Source organism: Dermacentor albipictus, chromosome 1, assembly GCF_038994185.2.
Source record: "Dermacentor albipictus isolate Rhodes 1998 colony chromosome 1, USDA_Dalb.pri_finalv2, whole genome shotgun sequence".
Classification (NCBI taxonomy): Eukaryota; Metazoa; Arthropoda; class Arachnida; order Ixodida; family Ixodidae; genus Dermacentor; species Dermacentor albipictus.
The window spans coordinates 512,339,669-512,362,873 of record NC_091821.1 but is presented as its reverse complement, the minus strand read 5'-3'; the positions used below and the strand labels follow the sequence as shown (position 1 = coordinate 512,362,873).

At 46.2% G+C, this 23,205-nt stretch overlaps 1 protein-coding gene across 7 annotated transcripts in view; it reads right to left on the bottom strand.

The window, feature by feature from the left end:
• The window catches only part of faf (ubiquitin carboxyl-terminal hydrolase-like faf), a 758,782-nt gene extending 736,036 nt beyond the window's left edge, over positions 1-22,746 (bottom strand). For all 7 annotated transcript variants that reach the window (XM_065437146.1, XM_065437151.1, XM_070532615.1 and 4 more), the window contains exon 1: positions 22,422-22,746. The gene's annotated coding sequence lies outside the window, so the exon portion shown is untranslated. The remainder of the gene's footprint in view (positions 1-22,421) is intronic.
• Between the last annotated feature and the right edge of the window lie 459 nt (positions 22,747-23,205).

Here is a 23,205-nt window from a genome sequence, read left to right as displayed (position 1 = left end):
CCTTTGCTTCGTGTTGTCGACAAATTCGACTTCGCCCTACCATCTGCTAGCCGCCTGGTTAGCTCAGATAGTAGAGCGGCTGCCCCGGAAAGGCGGTGTCCCGGGTTCGTGTCCCGGACCAGGACGAATTTTTCTTCAACTATGAGGCTTTTCTTTCGAGGAACCCGTATGGGTTTCCTTTGTAGCAATTGCTACGAACGGGTGGATGTCTGATTTTCCATATATTCATTACTTCTCCCCACCTTGCGGGTTTCCGCAGAAGTACTATATCAAATTCTTGCCTTTGCTTCGTGTTGTCGACAAATTCGACTTCGCCCTACCATCTGCTAGCCGCCTGGTTAGCTCAGATGGTAGAGCGGCTGCCCCGGAAAGGCGGTGTCCCGGGTTCGAGTCCCGGACCAGGACGAATTTTTCTTCAACTATGAGGCTTTTCTTTCGAGGAACTGTAGCAGGAACTGTAGTTCCTTTGTTGCAATTGCTACGACAGTGGATGTCTGATTTTCCCTATATTCATTACTTCTCTCCACCTTGCGGGTTTCCGCAGAACTACTACGTCAAAGAAGCTTTGTGCAAGAGGCTGACAAAAAGGCATGAATTCCTGACTAAGTGCTAGTCCCCTTTCCCAGTACACAAGACACTCAAGCATACTTCATAAGCAAGCTATACAATGTGAATAGCTACACCAAAAATGGAAGGTACAGTCGCAATCAAAAATACGCGGCCCACGGCTCCGGGTGCAGGAGCGGCCGCGGGGCCACACCGCGGCGCTGCTATCGACATCGGGCGCCTGCTTTGAGGGTGCACCGAGTGACGCCAATCTTCGCCCTCACTCTCGTGCGGCCAAGTCACGTGCTTTATAAATTTCAAGTGCGGCGTTCGGCTGTTTATCATGCGCACGACTTGGCCGCACGAGAGTGAGGGCGAAGATTGACGTCATTCGGTGCACCCTCAAAGCAGGCGCCCGATGTCGATAGCAGCGCCGCGGTGTGGCCCCACAGCCGCTCCTGCGCCCGGAGCCATGGGCCGCGTATTTTTGATTGCGACTGTACATGCAATACATAACAGAAATGTTGAACGCTATTTGCAGTTTCAAAGTAAACAACCATTTTGAAGCGACAACAAATACATGTTCACTTCTTTTTTTAATATTCCTAGAGATGATTCGTTTACATTAGTGTGCATGGCAGGATCATAATTTAGAAAATCTGCAATTATGAAAGATTGCTTTTGCATGCCGTAACTTGTCCGTATCTTTCCCTTGTAAGTTATGTGCCTCGTGTTATATATTGTTACGTCCAAGCACGTAAAGGGGACACAGGGATCAAGAAGAGAGGAGAAGAGGAGAATGAAGACTGTGCAGTGGCCATTCCTGTTGTTCGTAGCCAGCCGTTCCTGCTCTCGCACACCTAAATAAACCCCTTTTCCCCGTGCTTGTAACAAATTGGTGGACGGTGCGGGGTACACCTCGTAACCACGGAGCCAACGCTGCTACAACTTCGCCGAAGTTGTCGACTTGCCGGACTTCCGCCACCCTCACCTGACATGCCTGAATACACCTGCCAGATTCATCATCATCATCATCATCATCATTTATTATTCCCTTAACGGCCCCGTGTGGGATATTACATAAGGGGGAGGCAAAACAATAATACAAACATCGAATTAATAGTCATGTACAAAGCAAACAAAGGCAACAACTGAAAAGACACTAAAAAGGACAATGCGGCTTCAAGGCCAGCACCTGGCGTTCCGTGGCAATACTACCGGGTGCCACTCTCTTTTGGAGGAAAAGCCTGAGAAGATGTCGACGAGTGGCTCACGAACTACCGAAAGGTGAGCCGATCTAATGGTTGGAACTCAACCGCACAGTTGCCCAATGTTGTGTTTTCCCTTACCGACACAGCGCTCGTCTGGTATGAGAATCCCGAAGACACACTCACTTCATGGGAGCTTTTCGTAGAGGAGCTCAGGGCGTGTTTTGGAGACTCTAGCACAAAAAAAATGCACTGAACAGACGCTTTCGCAAAGAGCTCAGATTCCCGGCGAGACCTGTACGCCTTATATCGAAAAAGTTCTGAAACTGTGTAAAATAGTCAACTCTCAAATGTCTGAAGATGACAAAGTTTGACATTTGTTGAAAGGAGTAGCCAAAGACATCTAAAATTTTTTGATCGGCAAGGAAAGCTTGGATTCCTTGTCTGACGTCATTCGCCACTGCAGGACCTTTGAAACGCTGAAGATGCAACGGATAATACCGAAGCTTCGCCGCCTGGCTAATGTCACAATGATGGCAAGTGTAGACCCAAGCACGTGTGTTGACCATCCATCAACAATATGGCAGATTGTTCACGAAGAGTTGCTCCATCGGGAAGAGATGTACCGTTGCACACCCAGCATCACTGGTGCGTACTCACCACACAAGATGAGAAACACGGCCGTTTCGACCGCATGGCAACCGATAGTTCACTTAGCGACCGTTGAGTACCCTACAAACGAGAGGGACCATGAGCTATCAAGATATGACTATGACCAATGCCCTTGCCGCACGCACGCCTCCCGGTGGCCGGTGCCTAGCCATGATGAACGTGACCCACCTGCTGGCTATGAAGTCGATAGCAACATGCGTGACTACATGTAGGAACATCGAAATTTGTGGCATCTGCCGGTGTGTTTCCAATGCGGTGTCGCGGGCCACATAGGGAGATTTTGCAATCGTCGCCCAACAACGTGGAATGGTCAATCTGGGTCTTCAACAAGGACCATACTTCCTATGAGGACAACTCAACAGCCGTAAACCACCTCTTGGTCAGCTAGCGTCCCTGCCGGCAACGATTACTGGCAGAGAATCTTTTGGAGCTGCTCGCTGGCATCTGACAGGAGTTTGACGTCACCACCATCTTCTCGTGCACCACGTTTGCGTCAATCTCCATTGCCAGTGCGCCGCTCCACCTCGCCTTTATAACCGGAAAACTAGCTAGCGCGGCCAATGGGAGTAAGGTCGCTCGACACATGCTATCAACAGAAATTCCCCCTGTAGTTGCTATGATTAAGAACAAAGTGCATGTACTTGTAGATGGTGTTTCTACAATGGCTTTAGTGGATACCGGAGCAACTGTATCCATAATGAGTCTTGGTTTTAAAGGTCGGTTGGGGCGAAAATTGTATTTCGGTGGGACCAGGCTGCGACGTTTTGTGGAGTGAGTGGCGAGTTGCTGAGCCCTGTTTGTGCGTGCTCTGCTGAAGTATCTTTGGCTGGTGGAGTTTTTGCAACGGATTTTGTAGTTATTCTCCAATCAACGCATTAAGTGATTTAGGGCATCGACTTCTTGCGACAGTGTGGTGTGACTGTCGATTGTTGCACGGGGAAGTTTGCGTCGATGGCCATGTTTCGTCCGCGCTCTTAGAGGAGATTTGCAGTCAAGGTGAACTTTGTGTATCTGCAGATACTGTTGTGTTTGCATCCGCCTCTGTGTGCGTGCCGGTTGTATGTCGTGGTGAAGTTCCAGACAGTTTCGATGCCTCTGTAGAGCCACTGCATCTAAATTGTGTGAAGAAGAACGTTTTTGTCCCTCACTGTGTGGTATCCATCGGCAACGGGCGTGCTGGCTTGTGGACGGCCAACTGCTCGGCAGAACCCGTCCTGCTTCCAGACGGATTGAAACTCGCCAACTTTACAGAATGCACGTCTTCATCCATAGCCGTACTAACAGACCCGCCGTGTGAACCTGCTGACCTTCGCCACGTCTCAGACAAAAAGCTTCTGTATATGATAAACAAGTCGCTTAGCACAAGGGAGCGCCATACCTTGTTGGATACGCTTTCTAAGCATCTGTCAGTGTTTGACTTTGCGCAGCTGAACAAAGCGTTCTCGATTCCCGAGTCACGAACGTGCCATACTATCGATACGGGATCTGCGCGCCCAATCAGGCAAAAGCCTTATTGGGTGTCGCCTAACGAGCACAAGATAATCGGGGAACAAGTGAGTGACATGATGAAAAATGGGATAATACAAGTCTTCGAGTCCTTCGGCAGCTCCGGTCATACTCGTCAGAAAGAAAGACGGTAACTGGAGATTTTGCGTCGATTATCGAAGATTAAACGCCGTGACTAAGAAGGATGTCTATCCACTGCCCCGGATTGATGATGCAATTGATTGCCTTCATTCGGCCTCTTATTTTTCTTCAGTGGACCTGCGCTCAGGATATTGGCAAATCCCGGTACACCCGGCAGACAAGGAGAAAACAGCCTTCATAACCCTGGATGGATTATTCGAATTCAATGTGATGCCATTGGGTTGTGCAATGCTCCGGCAACCTTTGAAAGGTTCATGGACACCACTCTGCGAGGGTTAAAGTGGAACATCTGTATGTGCTATCTTGACGACGTTGTTATAGTTGGGCGCACATTCAGTAAGCACAATACGTGCCTGGATATTGTCCTCGACTGCATCAAAAACCCTGGCCTGGTTCTGAACTCCAAGAAATGTAACTTTGGTGACCGTCAAATCCTTGTGCTGGGTCATCTTGTTGACAAAGACGGTATCCGGCCTAATCCCCTCAAGACAACAGCTGTTGAGGCATTCAGTGCACCGCAGTCAGTGAAGCAACTTCGTAGTTTTCTGGGTCTTTGCTCTTACTTTCGCCGATTTATTCCTGGTTTTGCTGACATCGCTTACCCTCTGACAAATCTGCTACATAAAGACGCACGATTTGAGTGGACACCCGAATGCGAGTCTGCATTTCGTCAATTGAAGTTCCTGCTGACCTCCTAACCTATCCTTCGCCACTTCAATCCTACTGTGCTGACAGAAGTCCACACAGATGCTAGTGGCGTCGGTCTGGGTGCCGTCTTAGTCCAACGTTATGACGACCGTCAGCACGTGATTGCTTATGCAAGCCGCTCATTAAGCAAACCTAAACAAAATTACTCGGTGAAAGAGCAAGAATGCCTCGCTGTAATCTTTGAAGTTCAGCGATTTCGCTCGTACTTGTAGGGACGCCCATTCCTAGTCGTCACAGACCACCATTCCCTGTGCTCGCTCGTGAACCTTCGCGACCCTTGTGGTCGCCTTGCGCACTGGGCTTTGAGGTTGCAGGAATATAACTTCACTGTTGCCTACAAAAGTGGCCGAAAACACACTGACACAGACTGCCTTTCCCGTATGCTGCTTACCACGACGGATTGCGACGCAGACAATTTTGATCATCTCGTCGCTTCTGTGACATCCGCTTTTCCAGATATTGATGCGTTCAAAGCAGAACAACGGACAGACACCAAATTGGAGCCACTCTTCACTTCTGCCCATTCAAGTGCAACAAGCAGCTACTGTCTACGTGACGGGCTCCTGTACAAAAGGAACTACTCAAGCATGGGTGCACGCTTCCTTTTAGTGGTGCCGGAGCGTCTCCGGCCAGCAATCCTTCAGGCTATGCACGATGACCCTACCTCCGGTCACTTAGGCACTGTGCCACCCTTTATCGCATTCAAGAACGCTTTTACTGGCCCCGGATGCGACATTCGGTAGAGTTGTATGTCGCCAGCTGCATACAGTGCCAACGTCGGAAACGTCCAACTACTGCCCCATGTGGTCTCCTTCAACCTGTGCCGCCTCCCAGCTCACCCTTTCGGCAAGTTGGAATTGATCTGTTAGGCCCTTTTCCAAAGTCATCTAAGGGGAACCACTGGATAATTGTCTGCACCGACTATTTCACGCGCTATTGCGAGACGGCGGCTATACCATCAGCCACCGCCACCGAAGTATCACTCTTCTTACTTCACGCTATTGTTCTGCGACATGGACCGCTTGGTGTTATCATAAGCGACCGGGGATGTCAATTCATGGTGGATATCATGGAAGCTTGTGCGTTTATGTAACTCGCACCTCAGGCACTCAACGCCGTATCATCCGTAAACGAATGGCCTCACTGAGAGCACCAACCGAACAATCACAAATATGCTTTCCATGTATGTTGCGTCCGATCACAAGAATTGGAATGAAGTTCTACCGTTTATTACTTACGCCTACAACACCGCCAAGCACGAGACAACCAGCTACAGACCCTTCTTCCTTCTATGTGCTCGGCCGCCCCGGTATACGCTCGACACTGTCCTCCCTTTTTACCACTATGACAATCCTACGGTTGCCGATACGCTACGCCTCGCTGAAGAGGCTCGGACACTCCAAAACTGCGGACTTTGGCATCACAAGAAAACTCCACAGCCCGCTACGACGCACGACATCGGCCTGTTACATATCGCGCTGGTGATCTCGTTTGGCTTCGGACTCCTACAAGGAAGCACGGTTTGTGCCAAAAGCTGCTGGCAAACTACGATGGACCGTATATTGTCATCGACAAAGTCAGCGAAGTGAACTATACTCTCGCGCGCCTCACGAACACTGGTAGACGTTCTGCTAGGACACAAGTCGCGCATGTTGCATGGTTGAAATCATGCACGCCATGACAAGCTAGTTGACTCGCCCAGTGGGCTTTGTCTGCGAGGAGAGGTATATGTTACGTCCAAGCGCGTAAAGGGGACGCGGGGATCAAGAAGAGAAGAGAAGAGGAGAACGAAGACTGTGCAGCGGCCATTCCTGTTGTTCGTAGCCTGCCGTTCCTGCTCTCGCACGCCTAAATAAACCCCTTTTCTCCGTGCTTGTAACAATATGTTTTCCTTCAGAAGGTATTTTCTAAAAAAGGCACTTTCATTAAGCCAGATATCTTTAAATGGCTTTTTGTTGTTGTTGCTGTTGTTGTTGTTGTGGATAAGATTTCCTTACTCTTCTTGAAAAGAGAAGCAGAGTGGCTTCTATAGGGCGCATTCTCAGTTATAAGTACCATGTGTTTCTGTAAGGTTAGTAAACTATCAACATTAGTTTTCATTGTGGTGACACAGGAAGATAAATGGTATTGAAGGCATGAATGCACTAGGCGCAATCACTTCTTCAATTGAGAAGGTAATAGATGCTTTGATTTATTAGTAATGCCAATGGATCTTGCAATGCTAGTTTTTATGCTGTCAACATGACCATACCAGTTTAAGTTTTCTTCAAGCTTAACACCAAGGAACCTATGGCATGTGGAACGTAGGACAATTTCATCACGGAATTCTATTACTATGCTTTCATCAATACACTTATTACGAGGCCAAAAAGCAATGTATTATGTCTTTTTACTGTTTAATTCCAGCTCATTTACTCTAAGCCATTCTGAAAGAGCCAAATTCTTGCTGGAGAGTGCACAAGCTCTCGACAGATAACACCTGGCATAATATGTCAGTTGTTTGTAATACCATTAATGTATAACAGAAAATGAAGCGGCCAAAGAGCAGACCCCTGTGGGACACCAAATTTGATTTCACCCAGGGGTTGACTTTGAATGACACATGCAGTCGGTGTACTGTAGTCGGTTCATTAAGTAGCGTTTGACTATAGGTTGAGAAGAGTGGTTGTTCCCCTTGTCCCACACACTCATTCAATTTTTGTAGCAAGATATCATGCCTAATGGAATCAAACACCTTTTTTAAGTCTAGAAATATTCTCAGTCTTATACAGCTAGTCTCCAACGTTACTTATTATTCTTTTTTTAATGTGTAGCAGCACCATTTTCGTGCATTAGTGTTTTTGGAAACCGTACTGTTTTTCTGTTATAATATATTTCGGGTGCAGAAATTTAAAGTTCTGTTATTAATAGCCTGCTCTATAACTTCTGAAAAAATTGGCAGCACTGAAATCAGTCTGTAGTTGTTCAAGTCGTTCCTGTTGCCCCCTTTAAGAATTACTGATACTCGCGCAATCTTTAATTCTTTGGGAAATGCACCAGCACACAATATTAAACCGCACATGGTTGACATGGGCTCACTAATATGCATCATCACAGCTTTTACTGGCTCTATCTTTATGCCATCCCTATCACATGCTGCGGAATTCTTTAACATCAGAAAAAAGCTACGTCTTTCAGCTTCAACTGTTGATGCAAGAAATAGTGACCCTGCTCATAATACCTGGAATATTCGAGCTATAATTTGTGCTATGAGAACCGAAGGCATTTGACACAACACATTTTAAGGAATTAAACTTATCTGCCAGTGAAATCCCTGTGAACGATATGCCTTTATCAATGACCTGAAAAACAGAGCTTGGTTCATTGTGCAGAAGCAGATTACTCAAAGTTTTCCAAACTTTTTTTGGATCATTAAAAACATTGGTAAACTTATTCTCATAATAGCTCTCACATGCCAAGTTGATATCGCAGCTTAACTTATTTCTGACCTTTTTGAATTCCGTTAAGTATTCTGGTTGCTTTGCCTTTATAAAAGCAGTGAAAAGCCTATCTCGTTTCTTAATTTGTTTCAGAAGGGCTGTATCAACCCAACATTTCCTGCATTTCTTGCTTCTTGTTGTTTCTATAAGAGGAAATGCCTTGTAGGAAAGGACTTTGATTATTGTAACAAAAAAGCTGTACGCCTCAATCTGTCAGTGTGTATATCTTGCAGCATTCAAGTTCACAAACATTTGAAAATGAGCAATCATGTTTTTGTTTATTACTCTGTATTTTAGCCGCGTGTCACTTTTGCGCTGTGGGCATATTTTGGACTCACATGTCAAGGATAAGAATATGGGAATGTGATCCCTTACATCAGTTATGAGGTCACCTGATTCTAATTCAGCTGTTTGCATAATGAAGCACAAGTAGGCTTTCAGAATCATTTGTCACCCTGGTTGGAACATTGATGACATTTTCATAACCAAAGGAAACGAATATGTCCAAAGACATCTTTTGGTCCGTTCTGAAGAAAGCAGGTAAATGTTGAAATAGCCTGTGACAATGAGGGGATAGCCACACTCTGTACCAAAAACCAACATGCATTCTAATAACATGGATACAACACCAGAAGGAGAGATTTGGAGTGCTTGTGTATGACAGAAAACAACATCAACACATAGGTTGTATGTTACATAAAAAGCCACAGCGACTTTTTAAAAAATTTTCTGGGACAGCGAGCAACACCTGTGTCATGAAAAGTGAAATACATCGTAATCGCTGCTTCTCTTGAGAAACCCTTCATGTACAATGAATGGAGGCAACCTGAGGGACGAGCACAATTAAGCAGAAAATTAGTCACCACCCGGCACAATTATGCAATGACCAAGAAGAAGGGGAACCTTAGTTAATGTGATTCAATAGGTGTTTAGTAAGCACAAGTTGCCATTGTTCAGTACTTAAGCTGGACAGAAAACCACCCCTCAAAAATTGGCAGTCAAGTGGGTACAAGAACCATTTTTTTTCTGCACAGAATAAACAGAGCAAAACGTGCCACAAGCCTGAGTCCAGTTTGATGAGTCATTGCAACCAGTTGGTTAAATGTGTGGAAGCAGTCAGACATGAACTCTCATTGCCACGTGGAAGCTAAGGACAAACGGAGAGATGCGTAAATGATCGAATTGAAAACTGACAAGATAGCCATCTCTTGTGTGGCTGCGCACATTTGTCTAAAAAGTGCATCATTCTGGTGAGACACAAAAGTAACTATGCAAGAGAAATCAGGAAGTTCCAAATGTGTGCAAGCACAGAGCATGTCAAACTACTCGACAGATTCTCTACAAGAACAGCGAAACACAAAGAAGCATTCAACCAGCTTAAGAGATTGCTCCTCTTTGAAACCTTACTGTAACAAAGCAGAAAGAGATTCTCATTTCCTGTGACACTTCAAAGCTGTCCTTTCACAATGTGATGACCAGGATGGAGGCACTGGGCACGTTTGTTTCTAGGACACTAGGGCTGGCTGCAAAACCTCAGCTGGACGAAGAAGCACTTTCGTTTTTGCAGCTACACAAATGTGTACAGCAGGAAAGAAAGTAGTGTTTGTCATTGACCACTGCTCGGCACACTCGGTCCAAAGAAGCTGATGACAAATTCTTTCCTTACAAACGTTCAGATGGTGTATTGGAATTGTGTAACCAGTCTGGCAATGGTGATGACTAACCTATGTAGAAAAAGCGAGCTGCTGCACTAAACATCACTTTCTTTCCAAGCCTGATGTTGTTTGCTCATTAACGCATGGTGTCATTAGTGCCGATTCATGCCCGCAGCCCCAAAAGTGTTGCCTCCACAGGAGCATCCGCTGCTGTTAGAGGCTGCAGAAAACCTGGATGATGTTTCTTGAACAGGTGGACCTCTCTACTTCAACACTACTGCTAGGACACCAGAGCAGACAAAGGCACAGAAGGCAGTGATTTCCCTTCATGTGGCAGGCCAGGAAGCAATCGATATTTTAAACACCTTCTAGGTGATGGCTGAGCAATGTGAGGATTACAATGTAATTGTACAAATGTTTGAAGAGTACTGTAGTCCAAAATGTAGGAACACTGCATCTTGAGAACGCGCCAGCAACTCAACTGTTCCGAGTATTTTTTGAGATATGTTCAGCGGGAATCCCAAAACTGCGACTTCAGAGAGCTGAAAGATTCAATGATTTGATAATAATAATATATGGGGTTTTACGTGCCAAAACCACTTTCTGATTATGAGGCATGCCGTAGTGGAGGACTTCGGAAATTTTGACCCCCTGGGGTTCTTTAACGTGCACCTAAATCCAAGTACACGGGTGTTTTCCCATTCCACCCCGATCGAAATGCGGCCTCCGTGGCCGAGATTCAATCCCGCGACCTTGTGCTCAGCAGTCTAACACCATAGCCACTGAGCAACCCCGGCGGGTCGTGCTCATTGGCTGATGCCAAATCAAGATCTGCCTAAATTGAAAAAGAAGCACTTGGAATAATGTTTGTGTGCGAACTTTTCCATGATTTTACTATCGGCTTCCATACCACAGTTGAAACAAGTCACCGACCCCTCCTCGCATTGCCCAAAAGAACTTATAGGACATGCAGCATTGTCTGCGTTTTTTCCTGCGCTTAATGCCTTCTGACATTTCTTTGCAGTATGTTACCGGAAGGAACCTTCTTTTGGCTGACACACTGTCCAAGATAGCAAATGGCAATTCCGTGAACATGAGACAGACGACGTCACAATTCGTGCAGCATCAGTCTTAAATAATCTTTTCAGCCACACAATGGCAGACCAGCTAGCAAAAGAAACCAAGGGAAACAACCATCTAAGGCAGGTAATTCAAGCCTTGGAAAATGGCCCCAGTGTCACAGGCCCATTAGTACCTGTCGAAGCAGAGCTAATATGCATAAATGGCATACTAGTGCAAGGATCAAAGATCGTAATCTCAAAACGGCTCAGGAATATAATGCTGCAATGACTGCATGGAGGGCACTTGGGCATAACAAAATACAAGGGAATGGCAATTATACTAATGTAATGGTGACCAGGTATGGGTGCACAATTGCAGAAACAGTATTTATTGGCACATACTGGAAGAGAAACTTGGACGAGTTGGTGGTAATTCATATTTTTTGGAAATTAACGTCGCAATACAGACAAGGCAAAGGAAAAGAAGAACACGACACTGGCAGTGTTAATTTCCAAGAACATTAATGACACATGACGACATTTCACATACCAGCAACCAAGTGAAACGCCGTTGCCAACAGGTCATATGCCTCTTCTACCAAGGGCTCACGTAGGAGTTGGGCTCTTTGAACACACCAGGAAAACATACCTCGCTGTATATAATGCACACTCGAACTACCCCAAACTGCACCTCCTTTCACAAACTACAAACCGCCATGTAAACAATCAGCTTGGCCTTAAATTTGTGCCCCATAGAATTCCACTCAATATATGCACCGACAGCGGTCCACAGTTCGATCAGTGAGCCGATCAGTGAGTTGTTGATCAGTGAGCCTACGTGCTGTCTCGTGTCCCCCTTCTTCGTGCGTTGTATTATTCGGCGCCATTTTTGTAATACATAAGTTTATTCGTGATTTTTTTTTATTTACATCACGAAGTGTTCATGAACGTCAGGCTCATGTGCGAGTATGAGACACACCGACATCCTACATTTCTATGGAAGGCATAAAACAGGTAAGAAAGACGCTAAGTAAAAGGCATCTCTGCAAAACTACACACAGTATGCCAAAACACAGAAAAACAGTGCAAGTACATTCCTACCCAAACAATGGAGACCTACAGCGGAATTAATATTTGCAAATAAACTACTTCATTCATTTTTAATTATAACAAAATTAGCTTTTTGAATGCACCAGAAAAAGTTGTGCATTCAGATGAAAAAGACAAAGAAGGGTCAGTATACATATGTTGCACCAGCCTGCTAAGAACAGTATAGCTAACTTTAAAGTGCAATTTCTTTTTCGGCATGCTTCTCTTCACTGATTAACACTTTTTACGTAAAAGTGCAGCCTTGTTAGGACATAAAAACGCACAACTGCTGATGTGAAATCATCAGCATGTAATTTGCAGCATATATGACATAGCCAAATTTAAAACTTTCACTAGAATCATGACATTAACTATGCTGTCGCTGCAAAGCTCCTCTTTGCGGAAGAAGGTTGTAAATATATTCCCTCAAAGTTTCTTTAGTGCTTCGAAAAGCAACTTGGACGGATACAGCAATCCTCCCCTGTCACAAGTTTCGTGAATTTCGAGACTGCTACTGACACTAGAGTTCTGCAAAAGAAGAGAGCGGCAGTCCTCACATTTCTTGCGAGCAAAAAATTTCTGCGCGACATACCCTGCCATATATAACAGATGAGGCGGTCACCGCTCCTTTCCTCCACATAAGCCCAGTGCTCTGCCGGAGTATTGTTTAGCCTTTGCTCTACCAGCGTAAGATTTCCAGCTTCAACTAACTCGTCAATAGTGACCCAACAACCCCTTCCTTGTAAAAATTATGAGGTGAGTGAAGTAGCGACACCAAATGTTTACTTACCTCTGTGTTCCCTGTTTGCATTGCCTTCGCCAAGATATAAGAAGGCAATTCACAACAATCAAAAATTGAGGCGGCGTTGGGTGATCGTTGGATTTGCATGACTACCTCACAAGAAGTTCTCCAACTTTTATTGGCTTAGTCTAGATGTCAACAGGTATTTAGAACCCTCTCCTTCCAAGTATTCTAACAGAGGCAAAGTGCTGCACAATGTCACACGGAGCCCATCTGTCGTCGACTGGCTCAAGCCGCAAAGTCCTTTTGCAATGGAAAGCATATTTAGCGCCAGCGAACAGGGACAGAAGGGAGACAACACCACAATGCGCCAACTTCAACAACTTGATTTTCAGGAAACACCCACCTATTTAACCCATGCACAGTTAAATAGGCGGCTGTTTCCTGACAATCAAGTTAATGTTAGCGCATTGTGGTGCCGTCTCCCTTCTGTCCTTGTTCGCTGGCGCTAAATATGCTTTCCAAGTCAGTCTACCAACACGCCCAACAAATGGCAATCCTTTTGCACGTGACTCCCAACGAGACAGAAACTCGAGGAATGCCTTCAGAGCCCTTCAGAGCAAGCACACGGCAAGCACGCTGCAACTGGCCGCAACACCACAGAACACAACACACAGAGAACGCGTCCATACAGCCCGTGCGACTGCAGCGTCGCCGCATACATCCGGGACCTGTCTACACTCCCGGCTTCAAAGCGGTGCGTGGCGCGCTGCGCCGTCTGAACACACTGCCCCTATCTAGTACACTGTAGCCCAGGCGGGTGCGGGGTGCTAAGTTGCGACGTACCATGCGGAAACGTTTTCACAGCTACTACGCAACAGCGGGGTTCCTTATACATTGTATCCTATGGAAGCTATGCCGGGACCGGATGAAAACGACGTAGCAGCCGGGAAAACGCAGCAGTGAGGAACGTAACAGCGGGGTTCTACTGTAATCATATAACAAGCTCTAGGGTCGTCTTAGATTCGAGGATTGTAAAAAATGCACCAGTTTGCAATCGAAAATGATAAATATGGTGCATACATAGCTCCATCTATAAAAGTCAGTATTGAAGCTCTTAATAGCCATGCCAGTATCCAATCAAAGTACACGAGCGATGTCGCCATTTTGACCTGTGTAGTATCGGTATGGTGGCTAAGTATCGGCATGCCGCATGGTATTATTGCAATGGCACCGAACAGGCAATGCCACAAATGAAAACTTGTGCTAGCCACAGAGGCATCATCAAACCTTCAAGCCAGGCAGGACTTCGGCATTGATGAGAAAAACGTTCGTGGTTGGAAGGGCAATGAGAGATGCCTTTCGTGTGTGTGGCAACGAGGAGATGATAGCAATAAGGAAGATAGGCATGCTATAATAGAGAGGAGTTGTTCACTGAGATCGTGCCGCGTTTCAACGCGTACGAGCAGTGCCGCACTGTCTGCGCAAGCGTACGAGGCTAGCAGCAATGATGACGTAGAGTGAGCTTGGCATGTTCTTGTTAAATAGATATTGTTTTCATTTTGTGAACGCTGTGCTCACTTTTTTGTTCAGCTTCCTTCTATTCGAGGTAAGTTTTTAATATTTTTTCTGACTTTGGACACACGGGGGTCGGCTTAGAAGGGGTCGGCCAAGATTAGAGTAAATAGGTAAATAAAAAAAAGTGCCTCTATCGCCATGCTAAAGTTAAGGCAAGCTCAGTTGCGTGAGAAAAATATTACGCTGCTGAAACTCGGTACTTAATTGGAATTCGCGATGCCTATGATGACCTGCCTACACGATGCCTCACTATGACCTGCCAAATATTTTACTTACTAATCCGAGAAAATTCTGGCAAGTGACAAACACCAAAGAAGCACGTATGAACACCTTTACTAACGAGCTGGGTGAATCGGTGACAGATTTAACCTACGCTAATATGTTCAACAAAGTGTCTTCTTCAGTGTTCACTAGTGAAATGGAGACACTTCTTCTTCCACCAACCACAAACATACAATGCAACACGTCAGCCATCACATTCTCAGCACATGGGCTTTTATGTATAATAGAAAATATTAAGTTGTCTTCATCATCTGGCATCAATGACTTAACTCTAAACTAATAAAAAACACGAAACATATTTCTGCAGCGTTTCTCTATTATTTTCGCAGTCGCTTTCCACAGGCACCATGCCACAGGAGTGGAACATGGGGCAGGTTATTCCAGTCTACAAATCGGGTAACAAAGATTCCCTACTAAATTACCGCCCCATCTCAATGACAAGTGTTCCCTGCAAGATCACGGAGCATGTAACCCACTCTCATATTATGCAACTGTCTAGACGCTAACAACTCCTTCCATCCTTCGCAGCACAGGTTCGCAGCACAGCTTGCACTATTTCTGCATGACATTCATGCTAATTTTGACAGTAACATACAAACACCATATTTTTGTATCATGCAAAAGCGTTTGACAAAATATCTCAGCAACGCCTATAACTAAAACTTTCTCATTTGCATTTGCATCCTGATATCCTAAAAAGGCTTGAGCAATTTTTAACTAACCGCTCCCAGTTATGTCTACTTTAATAACCAGGCTTCTAACATTGCACCCATCACATCAGGCATACCACAGAGGTCTGTCCTTGGTCCCCTTCTTTTCTTAGTTTACATTAACGACTTACACTTGCATGTGTCCTGCCTGCCATATCTGTATGTTTGCCGATGACTATGTTATTTACTGCACAGTCAATACCATCACTGACCAAAACAACTCTTCAATATGACCTTAACCAGGTGCAAGAATGGTGTTATCTTTGGCTGATGACACTCAACTCTAATAAATGCAAACTTGTCTCATTTACCCGTTGTCATCAGCCACTTAACTTTTCTTATCGAATTAGTGAGGTCACCATGAAATTAGTAAAATCCTACAAATACTTAGGTGCCACCTTAGCTAACGACCTGACCTGGAACACTCATGCAACTAATGTTATTTCATCAGCTAACAAAACATTGCGATTTTAAAGTCGTCACCTTTGCTTTGCTTCCTTGCATGTAAAACTGATAGCCTATAAACCATTGGTAAAAGCAAAACTCGAATACGCATCTGCCATTTGGGATCCGCATCAAGCATATTTCACCAATGCCCTTGAGGCAGTTCAAAATCACGCCACCAGGTAGATTATTTCAACTTACTCTTAAAACATCAGCACATCATACTTAAAAAAGAGAAATCTTCCTCATCACTTCAATTCATTGGTCGCCACATTGCCACCCTATCCCTCTTCCACAGGTTCTACTATTCGACGCTTAATCACCCACCATACATTGTTCCCCCAACGCGCCGGTCATGACGCATTGGCCATCCCCAGCAGGTAGCACAACCACATTCACGCACAAATGCATTTTCAGCCTCATTTTTCTACTGAGCTTCTAAAGACTGGAATGGCCTTCCTCATCAAATCACTGCCGTCACCTGCTCTTCACAATTGGTTCAAGATTTATTTATTTATTTTATTTATTTTTAGTTACACATAGTGCAGGCCATCGTTTTGGACCAAGCAGGAAGGGTTGTAAATTAAATAACAATTGTTTGTATATGTTGTATCCCCGCACCTTATGTAATACCCCTACTATGGGATCGTTAAGGAAATAAAAATGAAATGAAATTCTCCCACCAACGTAAGCCACTGGCTTACCCATACACAACAAATAATGTGCACATTGTCGTGCCACACTACGTGCCTATCATCGAGGCAACAAACGCTCCCCCTCCCACCCTCGTTCTTCTGAAGTGGTTGCCCTTGTGCTGAGCTTCAAACATCCACTGACAACTTTGAAATCATTGTGTCAAGCCAATTCACCGAACTATGTGTACGAACTTTCAAAGTTCCACGAAACCGCTGACCCCTTCTCGTGGGTCGAGTTAAGGAATCTGCTGGCACGCCGTACCCAGAATGGTGCCACGACGAAAGCGGAATGCGACGCGGGCGATGTCGGCACCCACCTAGTCACCTGCCTAGTCACCTAAGGGAATTAAGGCAGAACTAGCCCATTGTTAAGAGAGTCGCCACCAGCCGCCCCCAATGGTGTCTGACACACTCTTACTGCTGCTTGTATGCTATCGCCTGCTATAGCTGTAGATATTGTACAAAGGCTTTTTGTCTCCTCTTCGTCTACTCCAAGAGTCCCTCTCTCGTCATTGCCCCCGAGTCACGATAACGTAGCAACTGCGCAGTCTAACAAATACCTTGGTGTTGCCTATCCCGCACTGCCTGTTTCCTGTGTCTCTGGACAGATGGCAGCACCCGCAGTTGCTCCGTTTAGCATTTTGTCCTCAGCCTACTAGAGGGCACCTGGTGAGACAGCAGCAGAGACTGCCGAGAACTGGGCGCCTTGCCTGTGGAATGACCGTTCTGCGTGCGCGTGCGAGCGTCACCCTGTTGCGCTGCAGTTTTCAGTTACTGTCATTATTAAACGTGTAATTACCAAGAGGAAGTGCCAGTGTGCTTTCAGTCGTTTGCCTTCAAGCCTCACATTTGACGCAGTTGGCGATGAGCCTCAGCAACTGCACATCTGCATCTTGGCGTCACATCAAGCCCGCCTTTTTCCAACGATGATCGAGTAACCAAAGCCTCCAAAGCCGTTAGCGAGTAAGCGAAGCCTTCCAAGCCATTTAATATCATGACCAGCCTAAGCCTTTACACCGTTTGACACATTCTTTTAAATCAAACCTAGAACGCCATTCGAACTTCTGAAACACAGCTAAGGCTACTCAGCCTCCAACACCGTTTGAACTTCTGAAACAATGCTAAGCCTACTCCGGCGTTCCGACTCAAGCTAGTTGCCGCGACAACCATACTTCATTATGCCTGGAATTCATTGGTATGAATTGGACACGGCGACCATGTCTCACCTAAGTGTAGAGCTTCTCAGAGAAGAACCCAAAAGACGCAACTTGGACACGTCCGGTACAAAAGATGATTGCACGCCGATATCCATGCAAACCGTGAAGCGACTCCGATGCCAGACCAAACACCATCGGCCGCAAGCTTTTCATTGGATCCCACCACTATTCAAGCCCTCACGGCTTTGATGGAGGCCTTCGACAGTTTTAACGACATTGCCCAGCCTTTCCGCATCGATTTCACACTTTGAAGAATCCCCGAGACATGTCAACGCATGGCTTGACGAAATGCGTCAAGCGCAACAACCCGCCTCTTGGGATGATGCCCCTCCTTGCCTCATCGCTTCTAGCAAACTGAAGGGTACAGCTCACAATTGGCACTTGACATTCGGCCACCTGTATGTGACATGGCAGGAGTGGAGCAAAGCACTCAAGAACACTTTCTCCTCATAGCTCTCCCTCATCGAGTGGCAGGAAAACATCCTCAAGATTAACCAACACACCGACGAGAATATCTGCCAATATGCCTTCGCAAAATTGCAACTGGTGGAACAATGCCCTGTCCAGCTTTTCGAAGGGCAGAAGATCGACTACCTTCTTCAAGGCTTATGTGAGCAGCACGTTATCGACGCCATCGCTGCCAGCCAACCCGCTACCGTAAGCGATCTTATGGCAACGTGCATCAATCTCGACAAATGCGCTCAGCGTGCCCGAATGCAGCCCTACTCCAGCCCATTGCCTGCCGAGCCCCAGCGCAAGTCGCAGCATGATTACCCACCTAGGTCTTCAACTCCCAAGAATCCAGACCAGCCACCTCAAAACTTCAGGCAACAGCCCATCACTCCACCGCCTTCATGTCCGCGCCAACGCATTGCCGACATGCCTGTGCACGAGCAGGAAGCCAAGTATGCTGCCATCTCTGCTCAGTATAGTGCACCAGCATACCGTAGTGGCCATGACCTCAGCACAGCCACCTGTTTCAATTACCAACAGCTAGGCCACCTAGCTGCCAGGTGCCCTGCACCCCGAGCTACATGTCAGACTCCCAAACAACAGCCATCCCCACACTGCAGCCATGTCTTGCCTACAGGGATCACTCGTGCAGTGCGCTGTCATAGAAGCTCATGTAACAGGCATTGGAACTGTCCACGCCTTCCCAGACAGTGGCTCTAAGATAACCATATAGACTGAAGACCTTGTCCTATCACCTGCCTTGTCATGTTGGACAAAGCCTCCCATCTCTGTCGTGGGGGGAGGTACAGTGATGCCCACAGGTACAATGTCGACTTGCATTTCACTTGGGCCAATCTCTGCAATTGTAGATGTGACAGTGCTTCCCCTAACTCCCTACCCCTGATCCTCGGAGAAGACTGGTTTAAAGCTGCTCGGGCAGAACTCGTTGCGAAACCACCAAAACCCTCAGAACTTCACCATCAACGCACAAAGACCATACTCTTCTGTCAAGAAAAAGCCTTCCCAAGAATGTCTAATGCCGTACTCCTCCACAGCCAGCCCTTGTTGGCTTCAACGCACTTTACCACTGGAGGCCTAAAGCTCAAACCCCTTCCAGAAAACAACCAACCGCCATGGCTGTCCCTGGCATGCCATGAACCAATACTTGAGAACAACAGTGTCGGCGAGTCCCACCACTGTTCAGGCAACTCCACAACAGACGAGAGAAGCTCCATCCTGCGTGGGGAACAAATTGGTAGACGGCTCACCACAGGAGAGCCGGCTGTCATCCGGGAAGTCCTTGAGCAACATATGAGGCTCTTCGCTACCAAAGGCAATGACCTGGGTCTTTTTAAGGGAGCTGAACATTCCATTGATCTTGTCCCTGGAGCCGTGCCGTATAGCCAACAACCATACCATTATACTGCTGATGATAGAGCATTTATTGAGCAACACACCAATGAGCTTTTAAAAAAAGGTATCATCATACCACTTCAAGCCCATGGGCCTCTCCTGCAGTCGTAGTTTCAAGAGGCACCAAAAAATGCTTCTGCATAAACTACATTCCTCTCAATAAGCAGACCATCAGCGTTGACCAGCTGCTTCCCCATGCCGAGGATATTATGGATGACATCGCTAGATGTTCCCTCTTTGGATCCTTAGACCTGAAATTTGCCTAATAGCAAATTCAAGTATGCAAGGCAGATCAGCCTAAGACATCGTTCATCACACACCATGGCACCTTTCAATGGACTAGGATGCCATTTGGTCTAAAGAATGCCCCTGCAACCTTTCGGAAAGTCATGCAAAGCACCTTTCGATTACTGAAGCCACGACATGCGATATGTGGTGTCCGCGTGTGCCTTCAGTCGTTCGCCCTCGAGCCTCACACTAATGACATGTCTTCAAGCGCACATGTTAATGTTCATTCCATCTTCAATTAAATCGCTTTTCTAAAGCAAGCCCCCAAGAATGTGAAACTGCTAGCCTATCAAACTATAATCAGACAAACTCAAACACGCATGTGCCCTATGGAGCTCACGTCAGGTGCATCTGTAGCACCCATTGACGCCACTTTGCACTCAAATAAGTGAAAAACCATGAAATAAGGTTCATCCATTGAAGATATTCTTATGATGTCAGTGTGTCGTCACTGAAGAATCCAATGCAATGACCCTTGCTAATTGCCACCGTATCTCCACTCTCTCTCTCTTTCATGCTATGCTTATTCACGTAGATCATTCCCACTGCATATCGCACCATACTGGGCCCTCACACTCACAGACCTTATTTTTTTCGATCAGCGCCAAATCATCATCATCATCATCATCCTATTTCCTGTCCACTGGAGGACGAAGGCCTTTCCCTGCAATCTCCAATTACTAACCCTGTACTGCACCAACCAATTTCAACTATAACCTGCAAATTTCCTCATTTCATCGCCCCACCTGGTCTTTTGCTGTCCTAGACTGTGCTTCCCTTTTCTTGGCACCCATTCTGTAACCCTAATGGTCCACCGGTTATCCAAGTTACACATTACATGACCTGTTCAGCTCTATTTTTTTCTCTTAATGTCAATTAGAACATTGGCTATCTTCGTTTGCTCTTTGATACACACCGCTCTCTTTCTGTCTCTTAACATTACGCCTAACATTCTTCGTCCCATGGCTGTTTACGCAGTCCTTAACTTGTTCTCGAGCTTCCTTGTCAGTCTTCGAGTTTCTGCCCCATGTTAGCACCAGTAAAATGCACTGATGGTACACCTTTCTTATCAATGATAATGATAAGCTTCCGGTCAGAACGACAGAAAGCTGAGCTAGTTGGTAAGGATTCATTATGCAAAAAAGAAGTCAGTCTGACAATGTCTGCCATATGTGCGTCAACCCATTTTTATTCTTGTGTAAATTTCCTTCTCATGATCGGGGTTCCCTGTGAGTAATTGATCTAGGTAAACGTACTCCTTCACAGACTCTAGAGGCTGACTGGTGATCCTGAACTCTTGTTCCTTTGCCAGACTATTGATCATTATCTTTATCTTCTGCATAATAATCTTCAACCACACTCTTACACTCTCTCTGTTAAGGTCCTCAATCATTTGATGAGTTACAACAAATGAATAAACATTAACATAGAGAGTGCAAGTGTGGAGTTGATGAATAATATGCAGAAGACAAACGTAATGATCAATAGCCTGGCAAGGGAACAAGAGTTCAGGATCGCCAGTGTGCCTATCAAATGTGCCCGATTACATGGCCGCCTGTGCACCTAAATTCATGCAACAAATTCATAAACAACTACTGGTTACCTTATTTACATTAATTTCATTCGTTGTGCTATTCCAAGCATGTACTTCTCGAAATTGTGTGCCCATATCGTTCATGTGTGTTGTATTTAAGACTTGACTTGTACTCTGAAATTCCTACTTAATGTATAATGAATATGTGTACACCTACCCCTTATGTAATGCCTCTATGAGGTCCTTAAGGTAATAAAAGTAAATTAAATGGACGGCCCCCCTTGTTCGAGCACGTCATCAATCTTTTTTGACACTGTTAAGAGTGAAATTTCCGTGTATTTTGCAACAATGATACAACATTCACTTAGATCAAAAGGCTGCCCACAACATCCAAATGGGCAGCAAGTCACCACCGCTGAATTATACATTTTATCTTAGTTGAAAAAGAAATCATACTTGTTTACCGCCTGTTGAGCGGTCTGAGTGTCGTCAGTGCATGGCTATGGCGAATGCGGGATGAATTGAGCTGTAACCGAAACATACAAGGACACATTTGCTGACGAGCAACACACTTTGTAGCCAATTTATCTCGGTGAGCGTGTTTCAATATCTGGAGGTGTGCCAGGGCAAGGATGCTCCACTGAGAAACGGGGAAGAGTCCGCAAATCACAAATGATAATCGCTGTGGAATGGCGCACAGCCTTTTCGGTGGTCTGCGCTCCTTTTAGGCAGCATTTTCAAAGCTTGGGAAGCTTGGCGAAACAAGCACACACGAGTTGCGATCGCTCTTGCGCAGCACTGCATGCAGGCATCAAATACATCAAGCAGGCGGGGGGCAACGCATGCCAATAACCGCGGAAGCGCAACGGGGCGCTGCCACGGTCTGTCAGCGCAGTGTGCACCGCGATCAAACCCAGGACGATCCAAGACGCCCCCGCTCCAATGAGGGCCAAGCGAGCATGAACGCCGGCTCCCGAATACGACATCGTTACGCACTTACATGGTAAACACTTGGACGATGACCGCTGTCCGAAATGCGTGCGGGAACGCTGCTCCTCCGCCGGACCACTGACAGCACGATGTGGCGAAGGCCGGGAGAGGGTTAGAGTGACGAGCGGCAGGTTCGGCTATGGGCCACGCCGCTGTTCGATGCCAGTTCTTCTTGTGGCACTCTGACAGACACACGACGCGCACCGAGCCGGCCGCTACACGTAGGGACGTAGGCTAGTAGGCCTGATCAGAAATCTCGCCAAGTATCGTCATTCAGGGTTGCCGTAGCAGGGAGACAAGCAACCGCGCCTGGTAGCCAGACGACAACGGCGAAAAGGCTGCTAGATGGCTGTGCTGCGTTTCCGCCAACGCTGATCGAAAAAATAATAATTGAAGATAATATATTGAATGGATATTATTTGTATTCTGTAACAAATAATTATAGTAAATGAGGTTTTCTTGATGGTATAGTCAGGTGATGGTATGTTTCGTGAGCCAAGCTTCACGCAACGCAGCTACGTGTGAATAAGGCTGATCCGGGCTCCGTTGCGTACGTTGCTCCATACAGTAAGTAGAACAACTCCAGAGGAAAAGCTGGGCCGGAAAAGTGGGAACATAGTGGGAACCTCTAGTAGGGTGGCTAGAAGGGGAGGTGTGAACATAGAGTTTCTCACTACAATGTAGTGAGAAACTCTATGGGTGTGAATACCGGCGGCCATAGAGTTACTATTAGCCCCGAGAATTAGGAGTGGCGCCCTCTTGCGAGTGACGTCACGGCCAGGACGCCGCTCGCT